Raw genomic sequence first — 10,000 nt, 5'->3', positions numbered from 1 at the left:
AATAATAATAATAATAATAATAATAATAATAATAATAATAATATTTTATAGGATTGAGGTAACTCCTCCAGGAGGTATGCTGGAGCAAAAAAAAGAAGAGTGCCATTGTTATCAAATGAACGATATTTCGGCATCTAGCGTGCATTACCAAAAACGAAGTAGATTGACAAGTTTATTTTTTGAACCTGTGGAAGGTACACTAGATGCCGAAATATCGTTCACTTGATAAGAATGGCACTCTTCTTTTTTTTGTTTTTAATAATCATAATAATAATAATAATAATAATAATAATAATAATAATAATAATAATAATAATAATAATAATAACGAAGTGTATTATCACCTTAAATTTCATAGTTCTATAAAATTTTCATTGAGCACTCATAAGTACACGTGTGTATTTTTTAAACTTTTATCTCGTGCTAGCGTTTCTCGACATCATATAACCACGCAATATATTACGATTATCCTGCCCGTTATGAACCCCAGATGTCTGGGTGGCGCCCAGGGTATAAAGTGTAAATACAGCAAACAACAAAGAAATTGTTTTATAATCTATGAAACACAGTGAGCAAGGGATTGTGTACATCAGATAATGTATGAGATTCCATGAATGCACCGTTAAACGGCGGATGTTGATAAACAGTGAGATATCGATGGTCTGATATTATTAAATACCGCGCGGTAGAGAGTATCGCACGATATATGATAGATTGGTAACAGTTTTTTTTAAAATTTAGGGCAAGGGTTCAGACGATTGTGTGTTTATCTGGATATATATTTCAGAGAATGTCTGTCAGATACTATGACAGCCACTTAGACTATCGCTGACGAGGAGCATCGGAAATTAAACATCGAACTCGGAGTATCTGATGTTATACGACCCTCAGATGAATATATTAACACTCAGTGTATATATATATATATATATAAGGTTTTCTGAATAATATATGTGTATGTGTGTATGCATATATTTCTGTGTCTATCTATCTATCTATCTATCTATCTATCTATCTATCTGTCTGTCTGTCTGTCTGTCTGTCTATCTATCAGCATCTGTGTGTGTGTATATATGTGTGTAACTTTGGCGATGCAAACAGGAAAAATAGAACTCAGAACACGAATATGTGTGCGTTTGTGTGACTATGTGTGGGTAAGAGAGAGGAAGAGAGAGAGAGTGTGTATATATATATATATATATATATATATATATATATATATATATATATATATATATATATATATATATATAGATAGATAGATATATATAAAACAATGACAGAATGTATGAATGTGTATGAATATATTTGTATAAGAGAGAATGTGTTGCGGTTGGCAATGAACTAAATCCCAAGTTGGCGATTTGCTGCATCTGCTTCGGTGTTTGTTTATAAATTCTATCACCGTGTATTTTGGTGTAAAGATATATAATTGCCAGGCTTAATAGACAAACAATAAACACATGTTAGGACGCAAACACACAGGCCAACGCACGCACACACCTGAACTGTTATCCGATTTCACCTCCTTCATATACACGCTTTCATATCACCCGCCCAAAGATTACACACACACACACACACACACACACACACACACACACACACACACACACACACACACACACACACACACACACACACACGTGCACAAATGCACACACTCTAACCTGTGCCATTATATTATCTCCACACTTGCACACCTTTACACACATATCCATATCACTGCCCCCCCCCTATACTCGCCTCTAAACACCCGTAGGGGTGCGTGGCTTAGTGGTTAAGCTTAGTGGCTAAGATAGTGAAGGCGCGTGGCTCAGTGGTTCGGGCATTCGGCTCACGATAGTAAGGTCATGAGTTCGATCCCCGGCGACGCGTTGTGTCCTTGAGCAAGATACTTGCTCCAGTCCAATCAGTTGGCAAAAATGAGTTGTACCTGTATTTCAAAAGGGCCAGCCTTGTCACAATCTCTGTCACGCTGAGTCTCCCTGAGAACTACGTTAAAGGTACACGTGTCTGTGGAGTGCTCAGCCACTTGCACGTTAATTTCATGAGCAGGCTGTTCTGCTGATCATATCAGCTGGGACTATCGTCGTCGTAACCGACGGAGTGCTCCTCCTTTGTTTAAGCTACTGGACTCATGATCTTAAGATTATGGGTTAGATTCCAGGACCGGGCGACGTGTTGTGTTCTTGAAAAAACCGCTTTATTTCAAATTGCTCCAGTCCACTTATCTGGCAAATAGGAGAAATCCTGTGACGGACCGGCGTCCCGTTCAGGAGAGAATATATATGCTGCGGAAATCGGTACACCAGCCCTATGAGTCTATAGAGCTCGGAAAGGACCTTTATCCTTTATATATTCATCTACACACCCACCTCTCCTTCCCTTCGTAACTTCGTAGACAGTTTCCCCGCCTAGTTTCTAACCCTTTTCTTTTCTCTCTGCCCTACTCTTCTCTCATTATTCTGGTGAATGACCAACGCTCGAAAGGTTAAGGTGCTTACTCTTTTCACTTAAAAGTTAAGCTAATACCTCTTAAAATGTTGTACTGTTGTGCTGTCCATTTTTATTTTTCATTGTATTTGCACCATATATATGTACCTATACATGCATATCTATACTCATATATGCAGACATACGCATATATGTATGTATATATATATATATATATATATATATATATATATATATATATATATATATATACATATATATGCATATATATATATATATATATATATATATATATATATATATATATATACATATATATGCATATATATATATACATATACATACATACATACATACATACATATATATATATATATATATGTATGTATATATATATATATATATATATATATATGTATGTATGTATGTATATATGTGTATGGTGGTTGTCTACTTCTTATGCAGTTTGACCATCCCCTGTACCTACACCTTCGAACCATCATGGCCATCTGACGTGGTTTTTTAAACCAGGTAATGTTTTGAAAAGACTTCCACATAGATTTCATATCCGATTTGGACAGGCAAGATCTGCAATTAAGTTCTGATCTCTAAATTACATATACTACCAGCCACATGCTTCCGGGTTCAGTCCCACTGCGTGGCACCTTAAGCAACTATCTTTGACTATAGCCCCAGGCTGGCCAAAGACTTGTGGATCTTCTATCGAAATGCCAACCGTCGTAAACAGTGGCTTGGTAAAACGGAAAAAGCTCAACCACAACCGAGAAGGGAACTTCATGGGAAAAAGGTTCTTCTCTCTATCTGGTGGGATTGCAAAGGAGTAATTCACTTAGAATTGTTACCACCTAATGCAACAATCAATGCTCAAGTCTACTGTCAGCAATTAGAGCGTTTGAACCGAGCTTTGAAGAAAAAAAAGACCTGTTTTAGTGAATCGAAAAGGAGTGATGTTTCATCAGGACTGAAAAGATCACATCTCAGAATATCGAAGAGCTTGGTTGGGAAAAAGTTCCTCACCCACTTTATTCTCCCAACCTTGCTCCTTCAGACTACCATTTGTTTCGTAGTTTAAAGAATCATTTGGGGGACAAAACTTTCGCAAGCCAGGAGGAGGTCGAAAGTGACATTTCAGAGTTCTTTGCTTTGAAACCAAAAGAGTTTTACATTGATGGGATTAAAAAGCTTGTAAATAGATGGAAGGAAGTCATAGATAATCAGTGAAAGTACATTCATGATTAAATATAACATTTGATCACTTGTTTTCTTTATTCGAAATCCGGTCAGAACTTATGGGATGACCTGATATATAAAGATCAGAGTATACAAAAGAACCATGAGAAAATTTGAAACTATTATACGTAACGATAGGAATGGGATTTGCCCACTCTATAGGAGTAAGTCATGGAGCACCATTGAAAGGACTAAGAAGAAAATAGGGAAGGCCAACTCATGGTATGATAGCCACAAATACCAGAGTGTCATGTTCGTCGACACCACCCCTACAGTCGAACTGGCGTGCCACTATAGAAGGGCCCTAGACAAACTTAAGCTAAGAATTAAGGTTGTAGAAATGCCAGGCAACCCTAGCAAATCCCTAATCGGTAGAACCTACCTTTTTAGTAGAAACCCCTGTACTGATAGAAACTGTATTGCATGCGGATTTAGCCGAAAACAAACTGTAAAGCTAGGAATGTAGTCTATAGTATAAGATGTACAGAAGGACGGTGCAGTAACAAGACAACGACGTACTTCGAGGAGACAGCACGAAGCATAGTAGAGCGAGTAAATGGTCATTGGAAGGAACTTAAGGAAGAGAAAAGCTCATCGGTTCCGCATCAGCACGCCGAGCAGGAACATGGGGACTCACTCAACAACATAGAAGTTAAGGTCTTGTCCAGACAGAACAGACGCAACGTTTAGACAAATTACGGAAGCTACACATATAATAGAAGATAACCTGAATAGGAAACTAGAATGGAACAGTAGCACACCTCCCCAACACACCACAACCTATGACAGAATAAGATCCTCATAAACTGATAATAATATGAATATAATACAATACACAGATAAATAAATGAAATTAAATAACTATATACAGAAACAAAATAAATTAAATTAAATTAACTGCGAAAAATAGAAAGAAAAGAAAAAGTAAGTAGATATAAACAAATGAATAAAATAAATAAAAGTAGATTAAACGAACGTGTATAAACAGGGGATACTGATAATGTAGGCACATTACCACACACACACTTACTAAACATAGACACACACAGGGATATACGCATGCGCAAGTAAAGACATATAATAGGAATACAAAATGGCAGATCATTAGTAAGAAAGAAAGAAGAAAGCAAAGGACCACTGATGAGGTCACAGAAGTGTGACGAAAGAACTCTGACTGAAATACAATTAATATAAAATAAAGCTGAAGCAAGTGAACACCAAATATACAGTGCGTGTCTTTTTATGACCATCCCCAAATACAACAATATATATATATATATATATACACACACACGTATATATATATATATATATATATATATATGCATAGATGCATAGATGCATGTGTCTGTATATGTATATAAGTACACATATATGTATATATGCATAATAAACAACTTGATTCCCCCCTGTCTAAGGAGCCATATGAACATACATCACATCGAACTCCCTCCTTCACCAAAAGCCAGTCATAACAGAATGGGCATTAATAAGTTGATGACACTGGCGGTGCCGCAGCATGGCCACAGCCATTCGGCTGATGTGCATAAAGGAGTACATAAAAACATATATATATATATATATATATATATATATGTATGTATGTATGTCTGTATGTATGTATGTATGTCTGTATGTATGTATGTATGTATGTATATATATATATATATATATATATATATATATATATATATATATATATATATATATATATATACAGAGAGAGAGAGAGAGAGCATGGCACAATATTCTTTTATTCTTTTACTTGTTTCAGTCATTTCACTGCGGCCATGCTGGAGCACCGATTTTAGTCGAACGACAAATCGACCCCAGGACTTTTTATTTGTAAGCCTAGTACTTATTCTCTCGGTCATTTGACGGACCACTAAGTTACGGGGAAGTAAACACGCGAACATCAGTTCTCAAGTGATGGTAGGGGGACAATCACACACACACACACACACACACACATGTATGACGAGCTTCTTTCAGTTTCCGTCTACCAAAGCCCCCCACAATGCTTTGGTCGGCCCGGGGCTATAGCAGAAAACACTGGCCCAAGGTGACACGCAGTGGGACTGAACCCGGAACCATGTGGTTGAGAAGCAAGCTTCTTACCAAACAACCACACCTGCGCCTGTGCATGTATACACAAGCGTGCACGCACACCTGTGTGTAGGTATGTATGCATGGGTTTTGCTGAGCACTAGTTGTCCCCTCTCGTAAATACAGACGTTATCCAGAAGTAACAACCAAAAGAAAAGAAGAAACGAAATGAAAAGGGAAAATAAAATAACAAAGGAAAAAGAAAAAAAAGGAAAAAATATCACACGGTATGTGAGTTCAATTCCCAACAGAGTCACTTGTCTTTCTTTTATACCTTTTTTTTTCCTTTTAATGCGTAGGGATTATCATCAACTAGTGTTAGGTTAATAATCGATATTCATGATCTCTTTTCCACCCTTGCTATACAGAAACGAAGAGGTGTTAGTACTCCCGCCCTCACCGTCTGTGTGTGTGTGTGTATATTTGCTCCCGCGCTCTTCCCTCGGCAAAAATTAATATCTCGGTCAATATTTCTCTTCAGCTATTTTCATTAGATTTGTAATTTCAACAACGTAGTCACGTGTTTCGTCCCAATTAGCCGTGTTGTTAGACAATCTTTACACGTGTGTGTGTGTGTTCTGTATACACACAGACAGACAAGCGAGAGCCGACGTTAGGGGCAGATGCTAGACCTTGAGTGCTCTCTCATCTTGCTAGAAATAGCACCAAATCATCATCAATTCTAAGAATACTTAAAGTCTTAGAAAAAAACATACATTACACTGTGTCGTCTTTGGTTCTTCGATTTCTTATGCAAAAGATAGGGGAGGGTAAAAAAAAACAAAAAAAAAACGATCTACTTATGGCCGGGTTACCTTTGATCAGGCCTGTTTAGTCAAGACTGACCTAGGGTTAAACAGCACCAACACATCACGTGTTGTATGTTTGTGAATATGAGACTGAGTAAATGTCGGAGCCTTTAATGATGTGCTGTTGTCGTTGGCGTGGAGGCGCAATGGCCCAGTGGTTAGGGCAGCGGACTCGCGGTCATAGGATCGCGGTTTCGATTCCCAGACCGGGCGTTGTGAGTGTTTATTGAGCGAAAACACCTAAAGCTCCACGAGGCTCCGGCAGGGGATGGTGGCGAACCCTGATCTACTCCTTCACCACAACTTTCTCTCACTCTTACTTCCTGTTTCTGTTGTGCCTGTATTTCAAAGGGCCAGCCTTGTCACACTGTGTCACGCTGAATATCCCCGAGAACTACGTTAAGGGTACACGTGTCTGTGGAGTGCTCAGCCACTTGCACGTTAATTTCACGAGTAGGCTGTTCCGTTGATCGGATCAACTGGAACCCTCGACGTCGTAAGCGACCGAGTGCCATCCCTTCACGCCATACGTAGGCAGCATGCATTTATGTATACATGTATGCATGCATGCATGTATGTATGTATACATGTATGCATACATGTATGTATGTTTGTATGTATGTGTGTGTATATAAGTGTGTATGAGGGCATGTATATATAAGTGTGCGTGTATGTATTTATGTATGCGTGTGCTTAAAAACGTATATACAACAAACACGTACATGCATATACATACTTGTATTCGTATATACATGTATATGTGTACATACCTGTACACATATACATTCGTTCACACACATAAATATAATTATATATGTATGTAATTATACATACGTATGTGCGTGTAATATATAATTTTCTGTTTTCTTTTCTTTTCTACTCTAGGCACAAGGCTCGAAATTTTTGGAGAGGGTCCAGTCGATTAGATCGACCCCAGTACTCAACTGGTACTTAATTTATCGACGCCGAAAGAATGAAAGGCAAAGTTGACCTCGGTGGAATTTGAACTCAGAACGTAAAGACAAATCCTTTTTGTATACCTCGGGTGGGGAACGTACGTAGATGTGTAGTTAGGAAGGTGTAAGGATAAATATCAGGACGAAGCTGGGGATCCATACATCAGGAATTGAACATCTGGCATGCAGGACACTTAGTGTGTCGTGCACACTTGGCAACCCCTGCGTGTTGGCCCTTTCATGCATGAAGTACGCGCACATCTGTGTGTGTATTTTCTCTTTGTCTTGGTCATTCGACTGAGGCCATGGTGGAGCACCACCTTCTGAATTTTTAGTGGAATCAATCAATCCTAGTTCTTATTCTTAAAGCCTGGTACTTATTCTATCGGTGCTCTTTTGCCGAACCGCTAAGTTATGAGGACGTAAATACACCAACACTTGTTGTCCAGCAGTGATGGAGGAAAAAACACACTCATATATATATATATATATATATATATATATGTGTGTGTGTGTGTGTGTGTGTGTGTGTGTGTGTGTGTGTGTGTGTGCGTGTGTGTGTGTGTGTGTCTGTATGTGTGTGTGCTACGGGTCAATCTCATGCGGACGTCTCGTGTATAGTTCTGCAAATTATATTGCAAAGGACGGTCATACTGAAGTGTTGCAGACAATTACGTAAGTAATTACGTAAATAGTTAACGACGAAACCGGTCTGTGATTAATTCTTTATATTTTGAATCTTTTCATTTGTCTTGCTGGCTTACGTTGTGGTATTTGCTGAATTTTCTTGAGAACAATCTTTTCTTAGGTGGTCAGACTTGGGGGTTTTCTTCTAGCAAAAGGGATGTCCACTTAGTGGTCATCCCTCTTATATGTATACTTTCTTTACTATTTTACTTGTTTCAGTCATTTGACTGCGGCCATGCTAGAGCACCGCCTTTAGTCGAGCAAATCAACCCCAGGAATTATTCTTTGTAAGCCTAGTACTTATCCTATCGGTCTCTTTTGCCGAACCGCTGAAATTACGGGGACGTAAACACACCAGCATCGGTTGTCAAGCGATGTTGGGGGAACAAACACAGACACACAATTTGTTCGACTAAAATGGCGGTGCCCCAGCATGGCCGCAGTCTAATAGCTGAAGCAAATAATTTTTTTTTCTACTCTAGGCACAAGGCCCGAAATTTTTGGAGAGGGGACCAGTCGATTAGATCGAACCCAGTACGTAACTGGTACTTAATTTATCGACGCCGAAAGAATGAAAGGCAAAATCGACCTCGGCGGCATTTGAACTCAGAACATAAAGACAGACGAAATTTCGCACGGCGAGCTAACGACTCTGCCAGCTCGCCGCTTTTATTAAAATAAAATATTAAAGATGAAAGACCTGTGTATGTGTTGTGCAACATTATGTTTGTCTGACTTTCTCTCTCTCTTTCTCCATATGTTGTATGTCTGGCGGGGCTCATCGGTTGGCGCACTTGTGCTGTGCGCGCGCGCGTCTGAGTAAGATACAGAGGGAGAATGCGTTCGTAATATGCGCGTGTAAAAAGCCTTCATTTTGGATCTATCTAAATGTGCGTCAGATTGCCTAAAAGTGTGTGTGTGTGTGTGCATTTGTCTGTCCGTCTGTCTGTCTGTCTGTCTGCATGTCTGTCTGACTGTCTGTCTGTCTATCTATCTATCTATCTATCTATCTATTTATCTATCTATCTATCCATCCATCCATCCATCCATTTATCCGTCCGTCCGTCTGTCTGTCAGTCTGTCTGTCTCTATCCATCCATCCATCCATCCATCAACCTACCTACCTATCTACCCGTCCGTCCGTCTGTCTGTCTGTCTGTCCGTCTGTCTGTCTGTCTGTCTATCTATCTATCTATCTATCTATCTATCTATCTATCTATCTATCTATCTATCTATCTGTCTGTCTGTCTATCTCTAGCCATACCCATATCCGCTATCTACCCGACAAACAATGTATGTATGTTTATTTATCATGTCCACATCCACTCGCCCACGACACATATCTGTTTGTGTATTTGCCTTACCAGCACGTGCTATATTTATATGAAAGCATAACACATACGTGAAAGGCCCTACGTGGTCATCTGAAAAGCTAGAAATACCAGTCCAGAAATACCAGTTCGCTGTCATCTCGCACATAGAACACTTTAATTGTTATAGCTCTTGTTATACATACGAAATATGGGATCCTAGATGTATATGATGAAAAATGACCTGGGGTTAAACGATAGAAGGGGACAGAATAGAGATGAAATTGTGCTAGAAGATGGTTAATACATGTTTCATCATCGATTGTTTACATCACTGTCCAGGGATCAAAACTCATCAGAGTCAATATAAACACCTACACAAAAAGAAAAAAGAAAAATGAAGTCTGTTAATCGAAGATGAAAT

The 10,000-nt window shown here is 38.8% G+C and overlaps 2 long non-coding RNA genes across 2 annotated transcripts in view; one reads left to right on the top strand and one right to left on the bottom strand.

Annotated features, from left to right (window-relative positions):
- The window catches only part of LOC128248607 (uncharacterized), a 34,128-nt gene extending 24,905 nt beyond the window's left edge, over positions 1–9,223 (top strand). The window contains exons 3-4 of the long non-coding RNA XR_016242956.1: positions 7,509–7,638; positions 8,749–9,223. This is a non-coding gene — a long non-coding RNA (uncharacterized LOC128248607). The remainder of the gene's footprint in view (positions 1–7,508; positions 7,639–8,748) is intronic.
- LOC128248606 (uncharacterized) overlaps positions 1–10,000 on the bottom strand; it is an 83,166-nt gene that overhangs the window by 56,607 nt on the left and 16,559 nt on the right. The window lies entirely within an intron of this gene.

Source organism: Octopus bimaculoides, chromosome 8 (genome assembly GCF_046866305.1).
Source record: "Octopus bimaculoides isolate indiv1 chromosome 8, ASM4686630v1, whole genome shotgun sequence".
In the NCBI taxonomy this organism is placed as follows: Eukaryota; Metazoa; Mollusca; class Cephalopoda; order Octopoda; family Octopodidae; genus Octopus; species Octopus bimaculoides.
This window is presented reverse-complemented; position numbering and strand designations above follow the sequence as displayed.